The sequence below is a fragment of the Erinaceus europaeus genome, chromosome 16 (genome assembly GCF_950295315.1).
Source record: "Erinaceus europaeus chromosome 16, mEriEur2.1, whole genome shotgun sequence".
Lineage (NCBI taxonomy): Eukaryota > Metazoa > Chordata > Mammalia > Eulipotyphla > Erinaceidae > Erinaceus > Erinaceus europaeus.
The window spans coordinates 69,926,257-69,948,608 of NC_080177.1; the positions used below are offsets into that span (position 1 = coordinate 69,926,257).

Below are 22,352 nucleotides of genomic sequence, written 5' to 3' on the forward strand. Positions count from 1 at the left end.
GATAGAGGCAGCCTTTTGCTGTGTGTGTGTGTGTGTGTTTAGTACTCCAGTTTGGCTTTTTCATTGAATCGGGGTGGGATACCATTTTTTTTTCTGCCAGGACCATCTGGATATTTATAGCATCATATGTAGGCCATACAAAATTATCAACTTAAAACTTAGCACTTAATTTTGCTATGAAAAAAGCCCCTGGCTTTTTTTTTTCTTTTTTGAATTTCAAGTTCCATCTTGGGTTGCCCCAGCAGGGCCAGTATAAATGCCCTGAGGGTCTCACATTCCCCACCCCTGATTTAGATGGACAAAGAGGGAGGGAGAGACGTCCCAATACCGAGTGTCTCCTGGTGCTATAGCACTTCTCATGTGGTGCTGGGACTCCAAGCTGAGCAAGATGCTCGCCCTCCCCGATGAGCTATATTATGCCTCCTTTTCTTCTAATTTCTTCTTGGCCCCATTTTACTCCTGAACCCTCTTTCCAGCCCCCCTGTTCCTACTGCTGTACAGAAACAAGGCTGTTGTCTCTGGGGTCCTTTTTGTGTGCTTGACATGCTGGCAGCAGTTCAAGAGGAGAAGAAGGCCATCTTTTGTATTGCAAGAAGATTTTCCCCTTGAAGTCTTGCATGTGATCTGTTGTTTCTTTTGTGGCATTTATAGATGATCTGGTAATTCAACTTACAAGGGAAACCAATTTTACTATCTCTTGTTCTTGAAACTTTCTCCAATGTGGAGATATATATTTGAATAAAAAAATAGAAATAATTTGTTGATGAAAGAGAGAGAGAGAGAAGCAGTCTCACTCTGACATGTGAAATGCCAGGGCTTACAAGCCCTGTGCTTTACTACTGCACTACCTCTCAGGCCACAATAGTTACATAACTGGTATACAGTAAGGGTTGTTCCATTTGAGTAAGGTTTTCAAGATGACTGAATCCCTGTAAGCACCAGAATTCTATTATTTTAGCCATCTTCATTGAAATATCTCTTTAAATGATTTATTTATTTTTAAATATTTATTTATTCCCTTTTGTTGCCCTTGTTGTTTTATTGTTATAGTTATTGTTGTTGTTCTTGATGTTGTCATTGTTGGTTAGGACAGAGAGAAATGGAGAGAGGAGGAGAGGACAGAGAAGGGGAGAGAAAGATAAACACCTGCAGACCTGCTTCACTGCCTGTGAAGTGACTCCCCTGCAGGTGGGGAGCCGGGGGCTCAAACTGGGATAATTAGGCCGGTCCTTGCACTTTGTGCCACGTGTGCTTAACCCGCTGGGCTACCGCCTGACTCCCACGATTTATTTATTGATTGATAAAAAAGAGACTACCATGTTACACATGTACCAATTGCTATATTTTACTGCCAACTGTAAACAATCCCCTCTAGTAAAGAAAAAAAAAGCAGGCGGGGGGGGCAGGTGGTGGCACACCTTGTTGAGTGCATATGTTTCAATGTGCAAGGACCCAGGTTCCGAGCCCCTGGTCCCCACTTGCAGGGAGAAAACTTTGTGAGCGATGAAGCAGTCTGGAGGTATCTTTCTGCCTCTCTCCCTTTCTCTTACCGCCTTCCCTCTTCATTTTTGGCTGTCTCTATTCAGTAAATAAATAAATCTAATAAAAATAAATTTAGGGAGTCAGGCAGTAGCACAGCGGGCTAAGCGCAGGTGGCGCAAAGTGCAAGGACCAACGTAAGGATCCCGGTTCGAGCCCCTGGCTCCCCACCTGCAGGGGAGTCGCTTCACAGGCGGTGAAGCAGGTCTGCAGGTGTCTATCTTTCTCTCTTCCTCTCTCTTCCCCTCCTCTCTCCATTTCTCTCTGTCCTATCCAACAATGATGACAACAATAATAACTACAACAACAACAACAAACCCAACAAGGGCAATAAAAGCGAATAAATAAATATTAAAAAAAATAGAAACACTTGATAAATAGTTGCAAATTACAAAAATAAAATTAAAAAGTGGAGAAAGATAGAGAGAGATGGAACTAGAGCATCACTCTGGCACACATGGAGTTGGGGATTGAACTCTGGACCTCAGGCCACAATCAGGCTCTTTTCACTAGGCCATGAGATCTCCTTAAAAATGATGACGTGTGGGAGTCGGTCGGTAGCGCAGCGGGTTAAGCGCAGGTGGCGCAAAGCGCAAGGACCATCATAAGGATCCCGGTTCAAACTCTCCAGTTCCCCACCTGCAGGGGAGTCGCTTCACAGGCAGTGAAGCAGGTCTGCAGGTGTCTATCTTTCTCTCCCCCTCTCTCTTCCCCTCCTCTCTCCATTTCTCTCTATCTTATCCAGCAAGGATGACATCAATAACAACAATAACAACTGCAACAACAATGAAAAACAACAAGGGCAACAAAGGGAAAATAAATAAATAAACATAATTTTTTTTAAAAAAAAGATGATGTGTGACTCCTTGGTGACTCAGGGTCACCTTCGTAGCTCAGAACATTTTCTTGTTGCTGTTGGTGGTGCTACGGCTTCGCCACTCCAAGCCTACTTTTTCATCTAGAAAGAGAGAGGCAGTGACAGAGGGAAAGATACCGAAGTAATGAAGTTTTCTTGAGTGCCACGGGGGAGGGGGACTGGGCTTGAACAGAGTCATGTACGGGACAAAGTAGGCACACTATACCTTGGAGCTATCACCTGAACTCTTGTGTGACTCTCAGTCCTTTCCAGGCTACTGGGACAGGGAAGAATGTTCATTTCCTCAGTAAACTCCCATTGTTGGTCTGACTTCAGTTTTTCTTCTTCTTTTTAAAAATTATCTTTATTTATTTTAAAATTATCTTTATTTATTAATTAGATAGACAGCCAGAGATCAAGAGGGAAGGGAGTGATAGGGAGAGAGACAGAGAGACACCTGTAACAATGCTTCACCACTCACAAAGCTTTCCCCTTGCAGGTGGAGACTGGGGTCTTGAACCTGGGTCCTTGTGCATTGTAGCATGTGCACTCAACCAGGTACGCCACCACCTGGCCCCCTGATGTCAGTTCTGGTTTTATTTTATGAGTTTAATTTGTGACATCTTTGATAGCTGTGATTCCTCGGTTCTGGCATTGTTTCTACCTTTGTTATTCATATATATATATATTTTTGCCTCCAGTGTTATCACTGGGGCTCAGTGCCTGCACTACAAATCCACTGCTCCTGGAGGCTATTTTTTCCCTTTTGTTGCTCTCATTGTTTATTGTTGTTGTTGCTACTGTTGTTGTTATTGGTGTCCTTCTTGTTGGATAGGACAGAGAGAAATCGAGAGAAGAGGGGAAAACAGGAGAGTAGATGCCTGCAGACCTGCTTCACCGCTTGTGAAGTGACCCCCTGCAGGTGGAGGCCTGGGGCTTGAACTGGGATCCTTTTACTGATCCTTGCACTTTGCACCATGTGTGCTTAACCCGCTGTGCCACCTACTGGCCCCCATCCCCCGTTTTAACTTCCTGCTTCTAATATGGCAATAGAGACACACTGAAACTCTTGTAAACCCACGCTTGTGTGTATGCACATGAGCACACACACGCACGCACACACGCACTCACACACACACATACACATGCATGCACACACTCACCTGTGTAAGAATATGTGCAAAACAGATACAGTTGTAATTAGTCTGCAGAACGCTCTCCAGTGAATAGAGGGTACAGAATTTTGTGCATGGATTTATGACAAGTCTTTGAGACAATTCTGACAGAGTGTAAAGTGTTGGAGGGGGGCTCAATAGCGTGTGACACTGGTTGAGTGAAGTAGCTGTTTACTCCCAAGCTATTAGAAGAAGGAAATGAGATTCCGTGAAAATCATCAATCACAACTCAAGTGGAAAATATTTATTATTATGTTTGAAATTACTCTTTCTTTTGACTGTTTATATTTCTTCTTCCTACGTCTTGTTATCTTCCGGAGTGGCCATGGTTCAATAACTGAGGCATAGGAGTATGAAAGGCTCGTCTGGACTTTGTTCTATCTTTAATAACTTCAGAGGGACAAGGAGATCTAGAAGGTTCAGATGGGCAACTGAGATTGTAAGAATTTAGGGATTTCTGATTCATTAGTTTTTTTTTCTTCTCTCCCCCCTCTCTAGCCATTATTTGATGAACACCTTGTATAGGTTAAATGCAGAGAGAGAGAGAGAGAGAGAGAGAGAGAGAGAGAGAAAGACATTCTGTTTGACCTGAAGACTCAGGCTACTTGAGATTCAGCAAAGAGAGGACTTTAGTCATTCATGATAGACATAAGGTCCTTCTGGTTACCTGTCTTGAGGGCATACCATCCCTGCTTCCCACGGGAATGAGAGGGTGTGGATGAGGGATTTTTCTCCCCATTTCTCTGAATCTTTCTGCTCAAAATACCCTTTGACTTTGGCTTTTGTTTTTGTGGCGGTCTGGTGTTGGGCTGCACCGCGGAGAAGAGAGTGGACGTCCAGAGCAAAGGGGTACACAAATCTTTATTATAGGATGGGGGGGTTTGGTTCAGACCACATGGGGCCAGCCAGCAATGGCAGGTCCCCACTACCTGACCACGGGGGAGAGCAGGGGGCGAGATCTCAGAGAGGGAGAGCTGAGAGCCCAGATGGGGGGGGTGAGGGGGCTTTTTATTGGGTGACAACCAGGGGTGATGTATAGGGCCAGGATTGGTTGAAGGGGGCACTGCTAGGATTTCGAGGGGCGTAGTAAAACCTGGGGGCAGAGACTGCATCAGAATAACTCCTCAGCAACAGGCTTTATCTTCCTTGCTGTCTATTTCTAAATAATTTCCCAATTCTGATATCATGTGGGCAGTTGAATCTCTCTTTTCTCTCTTAAATAGATTTTATTTATTTATTAATGAGAAAGATAGGAGGGAGAGAAAGAGAGAACCAAAAATCACTCCTGTACATGTGCTGTCAGGGATTGAATTTGGGACCTCATACTTGAGAATCCAATGCTATATCCACTGTGTCACCTCTCGGATCATGAATCTCTCTTTTCAACTTGCCCATCTGATGCCTCACTTGACTCTAATAAACTTATTTCCCCATTGTAACTTAGAATAAGAGAGAGGGGGGGGGAGAGAGGATGGAAGGAAGAAAGATTTGAGGCATGCTATGTAGGAGAGATAGTCTACTCAGTGTTGAGATGCAAAGAAGCATGAGGTCTGGACTCTGCCAGCCAAGAGCTCAGTCCAAGAGTGAGGCTGACATGTTCACAAGTAATTGTCTTGCAGGGCTGGGGCAATAGCATCAAGTTATGAGGCACCAAAGGCCCTACAATCAATCCCCAGTAACACTGTAAATCAGAGCTGACCAGTGCTCTGGTAAAAACAAAAACCAAGTAATTGTAATGCAATCTAGTAAGTGTTGTGAGAGAGGTGCCCTAGTAACAAACAGGACAGCAATCTTTTTGTGGGGAAGATAGTTTAGGAAGATGTTGCAGAGAATGTGTTGTCTGAACTGAATTTTGGAAAGATACACAGCTGTCCTCCAGGACACATTTTTCACTGAACCATAGGAACTGCAGGATGGACTCTCTCTCTACTGCACTACCTCCTGGACCGCAGGATAGACTCTCTCTCAAGCATGAGGTTTAAAGTTTGATCCCCTGTACCCCATGTGCTAGCTTGGGGAATGTCTGACTTGTAGGCCTTACAAGGCCTGCAAAATCATTTGACCTGGCCCTGCCTTGGCAACTGCAAGTGGGACTCAAAATTCAATTAAAAATATATTTATCTATGTGTCTATCTATCTATATACGAGAGGGGGGGAGAGGTCTGGGAGGTGGCACAGTGGATAAAGCACTGGACTCACAATCTCTGGCACACACCTACCATAGTAATGCCTAGTTCTCTTTCTCTCTGTCTCCTCCTATCCCTCCCATTAATAAATAAAATATTTAAAAGAGAGAGAGAGAGAGAAAGGCACCAGAGCATGAAAGCTTCTCCTAGGACTGGGCCTGGAACGTGGGCCACACTCACAGCAAAACAGGCTCCCTTCCAGGTGAGCTTTCCTGCCAGCTCAGGAGGAACTTTTGACTAGTCAAGAAACATGTACTGAATGTGGTGCCTTCATTAGAACGCAGAGGTGAGGAGGCCAGGCGGTGGCGCACCTGGTTGAGTGTACATGTTACCATGCACAAGGACCCCAGTTCAAGCCCCTTGTCCCCCCTTGCAGAATGGGAGGCTTCCTAAGCAGTGAAGCAATGCTGCAGCTGCCTTCTTCTCTATCCCCCTCCCCTCCCTCTCAAAATAAAATTGAAAACAATAAAACAAAAGAAAGCAGAGTTGAAAGGTGGGTGCCCTGCGTGAAGGGAACTGACCACATCATGTATGAGGAGGGCTAGGAGCAGGGGCCGTGGCTTGCTGGGGAGAGGATGGCAGGACTGGAGGAGGAACATGAAGGGGCCACAGACCTGCGCCATCCAGCTTCCCTGACTCAGCTCACAGTCCCCTGCCCCGTCTCCCTGCCCCAGCTGCTCCAGTCTTCACGCTGTTCCTCCACTTGCCCGCTGTTTTCCTGCTTACTGTGGGGAGGCCTCTTTTCTCAGGCACCCTCAGAGCTTGCCCTCCCTCTCTCTCTTTTTTTTAAATTGTAGTTTTATTTATTTATTATTGGATAGAGACAGGGAGAAATTCAGAGGGGAGAGGAGCTAGAGAAGGAGAGAGACAGACCCCTGCAGCCCTGCTTCATCACTTATGAAGCACCCCCCACACCCACAGGTGGGGACTAGACTCGAACCCAGGCCCTTGCACATTGTAACGTGTCCCCCCAGCCAAGTGCACCACCACCTGGCCCCAGAGCTTGGCCTCTTCTACCTTTCATGTCTTTGCACAGATATGATCTCACCAGAGTCCTGCCACATCTAAAAGGGTCACTCAATCGCCCATCATGTTTTCTCTTTATAAGACAATTATGGGACAACATCAAGAGGAACAGTATTCTTAAAAAGAATTTTTTTTTTTTTTTTTTTTTTAGTGAGAGAAAACACCAGAGAAGCAGCCCGGTTTATGTGATGCAGGGATTGAACTCTATCTAATGCCTTGGTCAGTGCTTCAGCCACTGTGCCACTGCCTAGGCCATGAGGGACAACATTCTTCTTTTAAAAAAATATTTATTTATTTATTCCCTTTTGTTGCCCTTGTTGTCTTATTGTTGTTGTCGTTGGATAGGACAGAGAGAAATGGAGAGAGGAGGGGAAGACAGAGAGAAGGAGAGAAAGACAGACACCTGCAGACCTGCTTCACTGCCTGTGAAGTGACTCCCCTGCAGGTGGGGAGCCGGGGGCTCACACCGGGATCCTTGTGCCGGTCCTTGTGCTTTGCGCCACCTGCGCTTAACCCGCTGCGCTACCGCCCGACTCCCTGGGGAACAACATTCTTATCGTAGGGGTCCCACAGGAAGGAGAGAGAAGGAGAAGGACAGGTAAGGGGGAGAGTGGGAGAGGAAGAGAGGAGAGGGTGAGGAAAAGGAAGAGAGGAAGAGAGAGGAGAGAGGGAACTCTTACTTGAGTAAGTAGCTGAAAACTTCCCCAGAGTCAGGAAGGAGACAGATGCCCAGATCCAGGAAGCTCACGGAGTCCCAAGTAAAATAAGCCAAATGGATGCACATCAAGACACACTGTGATTTAAATGACAAAAACTCAACTGGGGAGACCTCAGCCTGTTAGAGCACCAACCTACACGCCTGAGGCCCCAAAGGCCACAGGTTCAATCCCTAACCATGCCCTTTTTATTTCAGACCTGAGTAGTGCCCTGGTCCTCTCTCTTCCTCTATCTCCTTTGACTATCTCTCTTATATTAACTTAACAAGCAAATCTTTTATTTATTACTTGACAGAAAACTTAAGAGGAAGGAGAGATAGAGAGAGAGAGAGAGAGAGAGGAGAGAGAGAGACACCTGCAACATGGCCTTGCTGCTCATGAAGCATTCCTCCTTCTGGTGGGGGCACTGGGAGGCTTGAACCAGGGTTCTTACGCATTGTAGCACATGCGTTCAACCAGGCGTGCCACTGCCCAGCCCCATAAATCTTTAAAAAAAAAGTGGGTGGGGAAGATAGCATAATGATTATGCATACAGACTCTTATACCTGAGGCTCTCAGGCTCAATCCTCTGTACAACCATAAGCCAGAGCTGAGCAGTGCATTGGTTAAAAAAAAGGTCTTGGGGCCGGTGGTGGCACACTTGGTTGAGCGCACATGTTACAATGAGCAAGGACCTGGGTTCAAGCTCCTGGTCCCCACCTGCAGGGGCAAAGCTTTGTGAGTGGTGAAGCAGTGTTGCGGGTGTCTCTCTGTCACCCCCTTCCCTCTCGATTTCTGGCTGTCTCTTTGTAATAAATAAGTAAAGGTAATTTTTTAAAAAAGCGTCCTAATTAATATATGAGGAGATTCATGTAGTTAGCATGATGTCTGACATAATAAACATACAAGAAAGCATAAGAAAAATGACGAAGATCAAACTATAAAGGAAGAATCCCCGGGGGTGGGGCAGTGGTGCACCTGATTAAACACACATAGTACTAAGTGCAAAGACCTGCAAGGATGATACCAACTCTACAAGGAATGCTAAGAGGTCTGCTATACAAGGGAGATACTGAGTGGCCTCATGGATATGGGATACATGTGGGGCTTGAACTTGGCCCATGTGCGTGCTCCACATAGTGAGCTCTCTCTCTAGTTCTTTGTTTAATATTTATTCCCTTTTGTTGCCCTTGTTTTATTGTTGTAGTTATTATTGTTGTTTTATTGATATTGTCATTGTTGGATAGGACAGAGAAATGGAGAGAGGAGGGGAAGACAGAGGGGAAGAGAAAGATAGACATCTGCAGACCTGCTTCATTGCTTGTGAAGTGACCCCCCCCTGCAGGTGGGGAAGCCGGGGGCTCGAACCAGGATTCTTACGGCGGTCCTTGCACTATTACCTTCATTTATTGGATAGAGACAGCCAGAAATCAAGAGGGGAGGGGGTGATAGAGAGGCAGAGAGACAGAGAGACACTGCAGTCCTGCTTCACCACTTGGGAAACATTTCCCCTGCAGGTGGGACCGGGGGCCTTGAACCTGGGTCCTTGTGCACTGTAACATGTGTGCTCAATCAGGTGTGCCACCATCTGGCCCCGCCCCTTTTTCTTGAATCATTGTACTTTCACCTACCACCCAGCATTAGCAGTCCCAGATGTTTCTGCTCCTGCCTTACCTTATCTGTTCTTGCCAAGTTTGTGACCTCATTCTTCTGGTTTCATGTTTTGTCCATTTTACTAGATTTACCATTCAGGCACCAAACACCTGTTCAGAATCTGCTGTGTACAGACTACTATATTCTCTTCCCCTTTTTAAAAATTATTTGATTATTTATTTAAGAAAGGAGACATTAAGAAAACCATAGGATAGGAGGGGTACAACTCCACACAGTTCCCAGCACCGATCTCCATATCCCATCCCCTCCCCTGATAGCTTTCCCATTCTCTATCCCTCTGGGAGCATGGACCCAGGGTCATTATGGGGTGCAGAAAGTGGGAGGTCTGGCTTCTGTAATTGCTTCCCCGCTGAACATGGACATTGACTGGTTGGTCCATACTCCCAGTCTGCCTCTCTCTTTCCCTAGTAAGGTGTGTCTCTGGGGAAGCAGAGCTCCAGGACACATTGGTGGGGTCGTCAGTCCAGGGAAGTCTGGTTGGTATCCTGCTGGCCTCTGGAACCTAGTGGCTGAAAAGAGAGTTAACATACAAAGCCAAACAAATAATTGAACAATTATGGACCTAAAGGCTGGAATAGTGCAGAGGAAGTGTTGGGGGGTACTCCCTGCAGACTCTTGTGTACTGCTGCTTTCAGGTACATATGTTGCCCTGGTTTATGGACACGTGTGAACATATGCTCTATCAGGGGACCTGGTGTATATCTAGGTTTTGGGACTTTGTTAGGAAGTGAACCACCTGGAATGGGATTAGAGAATACTATGAAAGGAAAGGTCTCACCTGAGTAATGAAGCTGAAGGGTTGTCATTCCACACCTGAAGTCTCTGGACAGTCTGAAGTGAAGCATGCTGGGGTGGCACTCGTTGCATTGATTAGGTTGCGATGGTGGGTACAGTATTATTTGATATGCATTGAGAGAAGCATGCAGGAAAGTGAGCCCCACCCTAAGGTTCCAGGACTGGGGGAAATATATATTGGAAATGTAAGGTTCCTGCTGTCTTAGGGTTCAAGAAGACAATGGATAGTTATTGTTATCATCACATTATTTGGTAATTTGGTTAACTTTGAAAAGTCCCTTTGTTAGGGTTTGGGGTATAATACCCAGTATCTTGTATATAGCTATGCCACTGGTTGCTTCTGTTCTCCCTGGTCTAGGCTTTTGAGAGAGTCAGCATATCAAAGACTCAGCCTATGTATTAAAAAAGACTCAGTCTGTGTTTTTAAAAGTTCGAGACATACAATCACTTTCCCCCCCTCTCATATTAATTAAATAGTGATTTATATGACTACACTTTAATAGGAGTGTATATAAACACCATTCCCACCACCAAAAGACTGTGTCCCATTCCACCACCACCCACCCACCCCCCGCCGCCCCGGGAAGCCGAATGTCCACCCTCCCCTTCACCACAGGGTTTTTACTTTGGTGCCCTACTCTCAATTTAGTCAGATCCTGCTTTTTAAAAAAATTTATTTATTTATTCCCTTTTGTTGCCCTTGTTGCTTTATTGTTGTAATAATTATTGTTGTCTGTCTTCATTGTTGGATAGGACAGAGAGAAATGGAGAGAGGAGGGGAAGACAGAGAGGGGGAGAGAAAGACAGACACCTGCAGACCTGCTTCACCGCCTGTGAAGGGACTCCCTTGCAGGTGGGGAGCCAGGGGCTTGAACCAGGATCCTTACGCCGGTCCTTGCGCTTTGCACCACATGTGCTTAAGCCACTGCGCCACTGCCTGACCCCCAGATCCTGCTTTTAGTTTCCCTTTCTGTTCTTCTTCCTCAACTTCTGTTGATGAGTGGGATGATCCCATACTCATCGTTATCTTTCTGACTTAGCTCACTTAACATAATTCCTTCTAGCTCTGTCCAAGATGGGTCAGATAAGGTGGGCTCATTGTTCTTGATAGCTGCATAGTATTCCATTATGTATTCTCAGCCACTCATCTGTTGTTGGGCACCTGGGTTGCTTCCAGGTTTTAGCTATTATGAATTGTGCTGCTATGAACATAGGTGTACACATATCTTTTTGATTGGGCATTATGGAATCCTTGGGGTATATCCCCAGGAGAGGAATTACTGGGTCATATGGAAGGTCCATGTCTAGCCTTGTGAGAGCAGTCTCCAGAGTCTAGCCTCTGGAGACTGCTCTCCAGAGAGGCTGGACCAATTTACATTCCCACCAGCAGTGCAGAAGGGTTCCTCTGTCCCCACAGCCTCTCCAGCATTTGTTGCTGCTGTCCTTTTTGAGTATGCCATGCTCATAGGAGTGAGGTGTTATCTCAGTGTTGTCTTTATTTACATTTCTCTGACAATCAGTGACCTGGAGCAGTTTTTCATATGTTTGTTAGCCTTTTGGATCTCCTCTGAAGTGAATGTTTTGTTCATATCTTCTGCCTATTTTTGGATGGGGTCATTTGCTTATTTGATGCTAAGTTTGCTGAGCTCTTTGTATATTTTGGTTATTAGTCTCTTTTCTGATGTATGGCATGTGAAGATCTTCTCCCATTCTATGACGGGTCTCTTTGTTTGTGTGATAGTTTCTTTGGCTGTGCAGCAGCTTTTCAATTTGATGTAGTCCCATTGGTTTGCTTCTGCTTTAGTCTTCCTTGCAATTGGATTTGTTTCATCAAAGATGTCCTTGAGGTTTAGGTGGGAGAGTGTTCCACCAGTGTTTTCTTCTAAGTATTTGATAGTTTCTGGTCTACCATCTAGGTTCTTGATCCACTTGGAGTTGATTTTTGTTTCTGGTGAGATAAGGTGGTTCAGTTTCATTCTCCTGCATGTTTTAGCCCAGTTTTCCCAGCACCATTTATTGAAGAGAGCCTCCTTCTTCCATTTAATACTTTGGGCCCCTTTATCAAAGATTAGATGTCCATAGGTGTGGGGGTTGAGTTCTGGGCTTTCAATTCTGTTCCACTGGTCTGTGTGCCTATTTTGTTCCAGTACCAGGCTGTTTTGATGATGATGGCATTATAATATAGTTATAAAGATCTGGGAGTGTGATGCCTCCATTTCTGTTCCTTTTCCTCAAGATGGTTTTGGCAATTCTAGGTGCTTTCTGGTTCCAGATAAATCATTGTAGTTTTTGTTCTATTCTGTTAAAGAAGCTTGGTAGAACTTTGATGGGTATCACATTAAATTTGTATATGGCTTTGGGGAGAATATTCATTTTGATGATATTTATTCTTCCAATCCATGAGCATGGGATGTCTTTCCATTTCTTGGCATCAGTTTCTATTTCCTTGAGTAGCGACTCATAGTTTTCAGTATACAAGTCTTTCACTTCTTTGGTCAGCTTTGTTCCTAGGTATTTTATTGATTTTGCTGCAATAGTAAATGGGAGTGATTTCTGGATGTCTTCTTCTTTAGATTTAGTGTTTGCATAAAGAAATGCCACTGATTTTTGTACATTGATTTTGTAGCCTGACACCTTGCTATATTGCCTAATAACTTCCAGTAATTTTCTGCTGGATTCTTTAGGTTTTTCTGTGTATACTATCATGTCATCTTCCCTTCCGATCTGTATTCCTTTGATTTCTTTCTCTTGCCTGATTTCTATGGCAAGAACTTCCAATACTATGTTGAAGAGTCATGGTTCTCTTTCTCTTTTATAACCAAAGTCCGCTCAGCTCTGGCTTATGGTGGTGCCATGGACCTGCGAACATCAGGCAGAAAAATCTGGTTTTTTTTTTTAAATGATTTTATTTATTTATGATAAAGACAGGAGGAGAGTGAAATAACCAGACATCACTCTGGTACATGTGCTGCTGTGGATTGAACTTGGAACCTCATGCTTGAGAGTCCAAAGCTTTATCACTGCACCACCTCCCAGACCACTTTTTTTTTTTTTATTATTATTGGATAGTGACAGAGAGAAATTGAGAGGGGGTGGGGGAGAGAGAGAAGGAGAGAGACAGAGAGACACCTGCAGCCCTGCTTTACTACTTGTGAAGCTTTCCCCCTGCAGGTGGGGACCAAGGTCCTTGCACACTATAGTGTGTACATTTAACCAGGTGTGCCAATGCCTAGCTCCAAAAAGTCTTTTTTTTTTCCCCTAGGCTTTCGGGGAGGACAGGCTTTGAACCTGAAGCCCTGTCTGTCTGCCTCAGAGTCTGTGGGCAGAGCCATTACACCAGCTCGGCACTCTAGAAAAATCTTTTTGCATAACCACTATGCTATATCCTTGGGCCCACTCTATTCTTTTTGGGTAAGGCAAACTCTTTATACCCCTGGCTTTTGGCCCCAGAGAACTGCATGTAATAGGTACTGATTCGGTGAAGGGACAGAATGCACAATTCTAGATTCAGCTTGGCTGCAGGAAAGTGTGTGCTTTTCTTCCAACAGGCAGTCAGCCTTGGAGCTCATTGTCTTGAGCTCCTTCCTTAATTCCCCTAGAGCATCTCCTCAGCACCTTCTGAAGAGAAACAGAGAGATTACATGGTGGGGGGGGGGAACCGAGGGGCACTGTGGGAACTCGGGAGAGGACAGACAGCTCATTCAGTGCTTGTTAGAGCAGCTTGCCAAGTTGAAGAACTTTGGATCCCACGTGTGTTTCTGAGATTCTGTCCTCCCACAGCATCTTCAGGTACCAGAACAACTGACTTCATGTACTTGGAGCTGAGGAGGTGGAACAGTCAGACGCTTGGCCCCCAGCTGGCGTTTTACCCTTTGAACTATCTACTTGGAAGCTTGGCACATTTCCAGGAGGGATTTTTCCCAAGAGTCATTTAAAAAAGTTGGAGGTCAGGAAGCTTGCATGTCTTGTGCTGTAATTATAGCAGCAAGCAGGCTGGCGTCAGGGTTCTGGGTCCTTTTCTGGTATGGGGCCCATGGGGCAAACTTGGCGGCAGCAGGGAGGGGAGGAATTCTCAGGGTTCTTCAAAGTTCTTCAAGATTCTCAGGGTTCTTCCTTTCTTCTCTGTTTTTCCAAAGAGGTCTGAGGAGAACCTCGGTAAGGTTGGGGAACAATGCAGGGATGATGGGTTCCAACTCTGGGTATTCACTGGAATCACTGAGGGAGGTTAGCCATTCTGAGAGAAGATTCCCAGATTGCCTGACTGCTCCCTCTGAGTGGGACACAGCCCCACTAAAGTGCTGGTGTGTTCCGGGGAGGTGGAGTAGAACCCACAGGGGTCATGACTTCCGTGTCTTCCTGCCATGAAACCTAAGCAAAATGGTTCTGTAGTCTGGAAAGGTGAACACATTTGTGGACCTTTTCAAGAGAACCATGTGAAAAATACCTCGGCACCTGGGAATGATGGAGGAAACTGCTAGTACGCTAAGGAAACTGGCAAGAGAAAGTGATTCTGAGGGCAGAAAGCTCATGTTAAACCAGCATTAGCCAATGCAAACAACACAGCCGAGCAAAGGAGGGAAGTCTTGGGATGCCTGGTGTTAGGCAATAGATCAGGGATTTCTTCAGGGACCTTAATTTTTTTAATTATTATTATTTTTATTTTTTTAACTTAATTGTTTTTTCAAGGACTTGTTTATTTATTGCATGTGAAAGAGAGAGAGAGTGTAACATGAGATAGAGAACAAGGGTTTTTTGCCTCCAGGGTTTATGGCTGGGGCTCAGTGCTGTTACTACGAACTGGTTGCTCCTGGCGGCCACCCCTCCCCCCCATTTTATTGTATAGGACAGAGAGAAATTGAGAGAGGAAGAGAGAAAGATAGACACCTGCAGAACTGCTTCACTGCTAGTGAATCATCCCATCTACAGGTGGGGAGCTGGGGGTTTGAACTAGGATCCTTGAGCATAGTACTATATGTGCTTAACTGGGTGCATCACCACCTGGCCCTGGAGATGTGCATTTTTTTTTCTGCCTCCAGGGTTATCGCTGGGGCTTGGTGCTTACGCTTGGGATCCACTGCTTCTGGAGGATATTTTTTCCCTTTTGTTGCCCTTGTTGTTTATCGTTGTTATTATTATTGTTGTTATTTGCTTTCGTTGTTGGGTAGGACAGAGAGAAATGGAGAGAGGAAGGGAAGACAGAGAGGGGGAGAGAAAGTTAGACACCTGCAGACCTGCTTCACCACTTGTGAAGCGGCTCCCCTGCAGGTGGGGAGCCGGGGGCTCGAACCGCGATGCTTGTGCCCGTCCTTGCGCTTGCGCCAGGTGCGCTTAACCCGCAGCGCCACCCCGACTCCGTATTTCTCTATTTTTAAAATTTATTTTACTATCATTACTTACTTGATAGAGGCAGCTAGAAATTGAGAGGAAGAGGAAGATAGAAAGGGAGAGAGAGATAGACACCTGCAGCTCTGCGTCACCGCTTGTGAAGCAACCCCCCTGCAGGTGGGGAGCCGGGGGCTCCAACCTGGATCTTTACCGGTTCTTGTTCTTTGTGCTTAACCTGCTGTGCTACCGCCCGCCCCCTTTTTTTCTTTTCTTAAACAGCATGTGATGAGGAGCTTGCTCAGGCCAATTAAACCCATGGACATCTGTCCATCTGCTGATTGCTGTGGGATGAATGATGTCACCCCTCAGAAAATACCTGAGTCACTGGTGACTTTGACGTTCAAGAGTAGGAGCGGAGTGGTGGGTGGAATGTTTATCTCTGTCGGTCGAGGGCTGTGTACTTGAAAATCTGAGAGCACACAGAACAGTACTTGGCTGTGAATGCTAAGGGGTCATGACGAAGCATGGACTCTTGCAAAGGGTGGAGTAGATTTCAGGGAGATTGGGAGACCGTGTCTAATCACACTGAGGTTTCAGAGGAAAGGAGAAAATGCACAGATAAAAGTATAAAAGTATAAATTGGGGTGCTTTGTAAACTCTCAGCTATATTGTGTGGAAAACTGCATCCTGGGAAGTGATGCAGGGGATAAGTGTTGGACTCTCAAGCATGAGTCCCTGAATTTGATTTCTAGCATCTCATGTTCCAGAGTGATGTTCTTTTTCTACTTCTTTTGTTATTATTTATTTATTTATTTATTTTTAACCAGAGCACTTTTCAGCTCTGGCTTATGATGGTGCCGGGGGTGGGGGGTGAGGGTGGGGGTGGGATTGAACCTGGGACTTTGGAGTCTCAGGCATGAGAGTCCATTTGCATAATCATTATGCTATCTACCCCCACCCTCTCTCTTCCTCTTTTTGTATCATCAATGAATCTTCCTCATACAAAACAAAACAAAGGTGGGAAATTTGCTTAGTAATAACACATTTTGAGTAATAGAAGATTTGAGAATGGCGGTTTGGATTTGTATCTATTTGTATCTATAAAAATAAACATGTTTGGGGTGGGATGGTGACGAACCTGGTTAAGCGCACACATTACAGTTCGCCAAGGACCTGGGTTCAAGCCTTTGGTCTCCACCTGCAGGGGGAAAGCTTCACAAGTGGTGAAGCTGTGCTGCTGGTGTCTCTCTGCCTCTCTCCCTCTCTATCTCCCCTTCCTCACAATTTCTAGCTATCTCTATTCAATAAGTAAATAAATATTTAAAAAAATTGGGAGGTTGGGCGGTAGCACAGTGGGTTAAGCGCATGTGGCACGAAGCGCAAGGAATGGCTTAAGGATCCCCACCTGCAGGGGAGTCGCTTCACAGGCGGTGAAGCAGGTCTGCAGGTGTCTCTCTTTCTCTCCCCTCCTCTCTCCATTTCTCTCTGTCCTATTCAACAACAACGACATCAATAACAACAACAACAACAAAACAAGGGCAACAAAAGGGGGGAAAAAGCAAATAAAAAAAAGATAAAAATATAAAAAATATTTGCTTTAACTTTTCTTGCAAGCAGGAGACTTTCATATTTGATTATAATATGGAATATGTTCAAAAGTGGGGTTGTACATCAAAGAGATGGTTTAGCGATCATGCAAAAGGCTTTCCACACCTGAGACTCTAAGGTCCCAGGTTCAATCCCCTGCACTACCGTGAGCCAAAGCTGAGCAGCTCTGGTACAAAAGAGAAAAATAAAGTGTTGTTCCTGAGGTTGCTGGAGCCTATCAGAAAGAGATTCGGCTCTGCTATAACATGGGCTGCACGCCCCTCCGTTTTGATTCTTACATTGTAATGAGAGGCTAATTTTAGTAGGCCAAGATACACTGGCCTGTCAAAGGACTTGACTTCCCCTTTTTTCCCCAGCAGATGAAATAAACAGTACCACCCAGTATTGCTTCTAGCTCTCTGCCTATAAATAGGTTTCCTTTTGTAACCAAATAGAGGTCTGTTCTCCCTCATTGCAAATATGTGCCCATCATTTTATTTATTTATTTTATTTTTTTTCTTTTTTTTTTTTTTAATATTTATTTTATTTATTTATTCCCTTTTGTTGCCCTTGTTTTATTGTTGTAGTTATTATTGTTGTTGTCGTTGTTGGACAGGACAGAGAGAAATGGAGAGAGGAGGGGAAAACAGAGAGGGGGAGAGAAAGACAGACACCTGCAGACCTGCTTCACCGCCTGTGAAGCGACTCCCCTGCAGGCGGGGAGCCGGGGTTCGAACCGGGATCCTTATGCCGGTCCTTGTGCTTTGCGCCACCTGCGCTTAACCCGCTGCGCTACAGCCCGACTCCCCTTTATTTTTTAAAAATATTTTTATATTTATTTATTTTCCCTTTTGTTGCCTTTTTTATTATTGTAGTTATTAATGTGGTTATTGATGTCATCGTTGTTAGATAAGACAGAGAGAAATGGAGAGAGGAGAGGAAGGAAGACAGAGAGAGGGGAGAGAAAGACACCTGCAGACCTGCTTCACGGCTGTGAAGTGACTCCCCTGGGATCCTTAGGCCGGTCCTTGCGCTTTGCCACATGCGCTTATCCCACTGCACTACCACCCAACTCCTTTATTTATTTATTTTGGTTTTTTGCCTCCAGGCTTATCGCTTTTTTTTTTTTTTTTAAGATTTTAGTTATTTATTAATGAGAAAGATAGGAGGAAAGAGAGAAAGAACCAGACATCACTCTCGTACATGTGCTGCTGGGGATTGAACTCAGGACCTCATGCTTGAGAGTTGATGCTTTATCCACTGCGCCACTTCCTGGACCACTTTTTTTTGTCGGAACTATAAATTCACTGCTGCTGGCGCCCCCCCTTTTTTTGTTAATAGGACATAGAAATTGAGAGGGGAGAAGATAGAGTGGGGGGGAGGTAGGGGTGTGGAGAGAGAAAGACATCTGCAAACCTGCCTGCTTCACTGCTTGTGAAGTGACCTCCTGCAGGTGGGGAGCCGCGGGGCGGGGCGGCAGGGGGGGGGGGAGCCGGGGAGGGGGCGGTGCGGCTGGGCTCAAACCGGGATCTTTCCGTGAGTCCTTGTACTTCGTACTTAAGATGTGCGCGTAACCCAGTGTGCCACCCAGTCTGGGCCCCTGTGCTTATCATTTTAAAAGTGTGTAAAGACTGTCCTCTGTTAATACTCTCTGCTGCCTCGGGAAGGATTGCTATCAGAGGCTCTTGGGTTCCACTGAGGAAAGTTTCTTGAGTGTCTTCCATAATAACAGTGCCTGGAAACCATAGTAACAGTGCCTGGAATTCTTCCCTCAAGTATAGAGAACAAGAGAACAAAAGCAAAAATAAAGTAGAGCATCCTGGGAGGTGGACACTCAGGCATGATTCCTGAGTTTGATTACTGGCATTGAGCAGGCCAGAGCCATGCTCTGATTCTCCCACCCTCACCCAATAAATAAATAAATAAATACATCTTTTTTTTTTTTTTTAAGTAGGAATAATATGATTGTGGACTCATCAGAAAGAGCATAAATATCATTGTTTTCTTCATAAAGAGTATGACTAGTGGTGAATACCTCAACTCATTGATTGTCTCTTATTCAAATCAGTTGCGTTAGTAGAAGCAGTGCCTCGATACTTTAAAAAAATGTCTGGGGGCCTGGCATTAGCACAGCGGGTTAAGCGCAGCAAAGCGCAAGGACCTGCATAAAATCCAGGCTTGAGGTCCCCCCCCCCTGCAGGGGCGTCACTTCAGAAGCGGTGAAGCTGCAGGTGTCTGTCTTTTCTCTCCTCTTCTCTGTCCTCTTGTCCTCTCTCCATTTCTCTCTGTACTATCCAACAACGACATCAATAACAACAATAATAACAATAATGATAAACAACAAAGGCAACAAAAGGGAAAAAAATAGCCTCCAGGAGCAGTGGATTTGTAGTGCAGGCACTGAGCCCCAACAATAACCCTGTAGGCAAAAACAAAAGCCAAAAAGTCTTATTATGGGAAATGTCAAACATGTAAGAGTATGCTAACCAGAGTTCGCTCATACCACTACATTTTTCTAGAAAATCTAAGACAGCATGCCATTTAACCCATAAAGCTCTTAAAATTTATTTTTTTTTTTTAAGCAGGATCTTGATTTATTGTCATTGATGAAGGGACACCTCTGAGGCTCTCAGGAGTGCAGGGCCTGCCCCTTGTCCAGGGGACCACGGTTGGGGATGTATTTGACTCCACAGCCATCTGGAATGAGGCGCTTTTCAGCCACCATGTCTTCAAGTTCATCTGCGTTAAACTTGGTGAAGCCCCACTTCTTGGAGATGTGGATTTTCTGGTGTCCAGGGAATTTGAACTTGGCCCTGCGCAGGGCCTTGATCACATGCTCTTTGTTTTGCAGTTTGGTGCAGATGGACATGATGACCTGGCAAATGTGGACTCTGGCCACGGTGCCCTGGGGCTTCCCAAAAGCACCTCACATTCCCGTCTGGAGCCTAAGATTAGGGACAGTAGGAGGTCAGGCATAAAATGAACACAGAGTAGGAAGGGCTGTCTCCAGGGTCCCTTAGGGCTGTCTCCAGGGTCCCTTAGGGCAGTCTATACAAGCAACAGGCTGCATACATTACCCAGGAGGCTGCTGTTTGCAGCCACTGCACACCGAGAGCCATGGGGAGGGCAGCATGGTCAGCTTAATTGGCTGCAGACCCCTAAAGCTCTTAATACTGTGGTCTGGGAGGTGGCAAAGTGTGTGGTGAAGCATTGTAGTCTCAAGCATGAGGGTCTGTGTTTGATTCCTAGCGTCAAATATGTCAGGTTAAATTTCTGGTACTCTCTCCTTTCTCATCAGTAAATAAGGAAATCTAATTTTTTCAACTTTAATATGGATATTCAAATATGATAAGGATTTACTTATTTGTTTATTTGCTTCCAGAGTTATCGCTGGGGCTCAGTGCTGGCACTATGAATCCACTGTTCCTGGAAGCCATTTTTCCCCCTTTTATTGGATTTTAGAGAGGGTTGTGGGTTGGGGTGGGTAGTTTCTTGATATGGATGCTGGTTAGGTAAGCACTCTATTTGCAAAGATCCATCAAGTATGTTCTTATGACATCCACTGTGGCTTTTGTGTGGTATACAATTGAAATAAAAAATGTAAATTGCTATAGTTCAAACTTAGAAGCAACCTAGATGTTCAACAATAGATGAGTGGCTGAGTAAGGTGTGGTTTATATACATAGTGGAATACTACTCAGCTACTGAGAATGATGAATTTGGGAGACAGGCAGTACTGCGGTGGGTTAAGCGCACATGACACAAAGCGCAAGGACCGGAGTAAGGATCCTGGTTTGAGCCAGGTGGATCCTGTTGAGAGTGTCTTGCAGACATCTATCATGTTGAGATAAGAAATGTTATCCATGTGTCACCAACTGTACTTAGTGTAAACCATTAATCCCCCAATTAAAATGAAAAAATAAAGAATAACCAATGAATAAGTGAAAAAATGTAAATTGAACCCCCCCTCCCCATGAAATGAATTTAACACAGCTTGTTTTTAGTTAGTCCATAAGGACTACAAGAGGTCTTTCTTTTCATCCTTGCCAGCCAGGTCTGACAGATAGACCCCAGATTAGGATAGGAATGACCTCAAATTATCAATGCAGAATGCTTCTTTTTCTTTCTTGAAAAGCAAGGTTATCACTCCTTTATCACCAGAACAATGAGGCAGAAGTCAGTGTGAGAGTGATGTAATGTGAGAGGTGCCACTAGCCCTGGCTGACATCGAAGATGACCATGAAGCAAGGGGCATGTGCAGGTTCCTAGCGAGCAAGGAATGGATTCCTCAGTGGATTCCTCCAAGACTCTCCAGCAGGGATCCCAGCACTACTGCCACTGTGGTTCTAGCCCAGTGAGACCCACTCACATTTCTGACCTACAGAACTATAAGATAGGACATTTGTATGGTGTAATGCCCCCACCCACTCCCCTGCAGCTGGGGCCCACGGGCTTGAACCCCTGTCCTCGCACATGGTAATATGATATGTGCATATACCATGTTGTTGGGTGAGCCATTGCCCAGCCTGGAAAGGAATTACTATTATTATTATTTTACCAGAGCACTACTCAGCTCTGGTTTATTTATTTATTTATTTATTAAAAAATTTTTTTTTAAATTTATTTTATTTATTTATTCCCTTTTGTTGCCCTTGTTGTTTTATTGTTGTAGTTATTATTGTTGTTGTTGTTGTTGGATAGGACAGAGAGAAATGGAGAGAGGAGGAGAGAAAGACACCTGCAGACCTGCTTCACCGCCTGTGAAGCGACTCCCCTGCAGCCGGGGTTCGAACCGGATCCTTATGCCGGTCCTTGTGCTTTGCGCCACCTGCGCTTAATCCGCTGCGCTACAGCCCGACTCCCTCAGCTCTGGTTTATGATAGTGCTGAGGATTAAACCTGGGATTTTGGAGTATCAGGCATGAAAGTCCTTTACATAACCACTGTGCTGACTTTTTGCTTGCTAACTGAGTTCTTCCCCCCCCCCTTTTTTTTTTACCAGAGCATTGCTCAGCTCTGGCTTATGGTGGTGCAGGGTATTGAACCTGGGACTTGGGAGCTTCAGGCAGGAAAGTCTCTTTGCATAATAGCCATTATGCTATCTATCCTCCACCCAGAGTTCTTTAAAAGTGGAATGAGTTGCCTAATAAAGGATTGAGGGCCTAAAGTCACTGGGAATTCATAGCAGAAGATGGATTAAATAGAAATCTTAAATAGTATTAAATACAATCATAGGGTCATGGAGATGACATGATTTTATGCCTGTAATCCAGGGTTCTAGATTCTAACCCTGGCAGTACCATAAGCCAGAGCTGAACAGTCCTCTGGTTAGAAAACAATAAAATGATGAATAATAGATATAAATACAATCTTAAATTACTAAATTCAGTGTGTAGTAGTCTATGTATTTAAAGCTTGGTGCTGGGAATTGTAGGTTTAATCATGTTCCTTCCCAGGAACTACAGTTTGGGCCAGAGAGACTAGATCTGGGATGG

At 44.9% G+C, this 22,352-nt stretch overlaps 1 protein-coding gene, 1 non-coding gene and 1 pseudogene across 5 annotated transcripts in view; 1 reads left to right on the plus strand and 2 right to left on the minus strand.

Annotated features, from left to right (window-relative positions):
• The window catches only part of SLC7A7 (solute carrier family 7 member 7), a 62,029-nt gene that overhangs the window by 19,276 nt on the left and 20,401 nt on the right, over positions 1 to 22,352 (plus strand). The window lies entirely within an intron of this gene.
• On the minus strand, positions 19,340 to 19,991 carry LOC107523296 (large ribosomal subunit protein uL16-like; annotated as a pseudogene).
• Positions 19,879 to 20,012, minus strand: LOC132533621 (small nucleolar RNA SNORA70). The gene has a single exon (XR_009545482.1). It is a non-coding gene; the product is annotated as a small nucleolar RNA SNORA70 (small nucleolar RNA).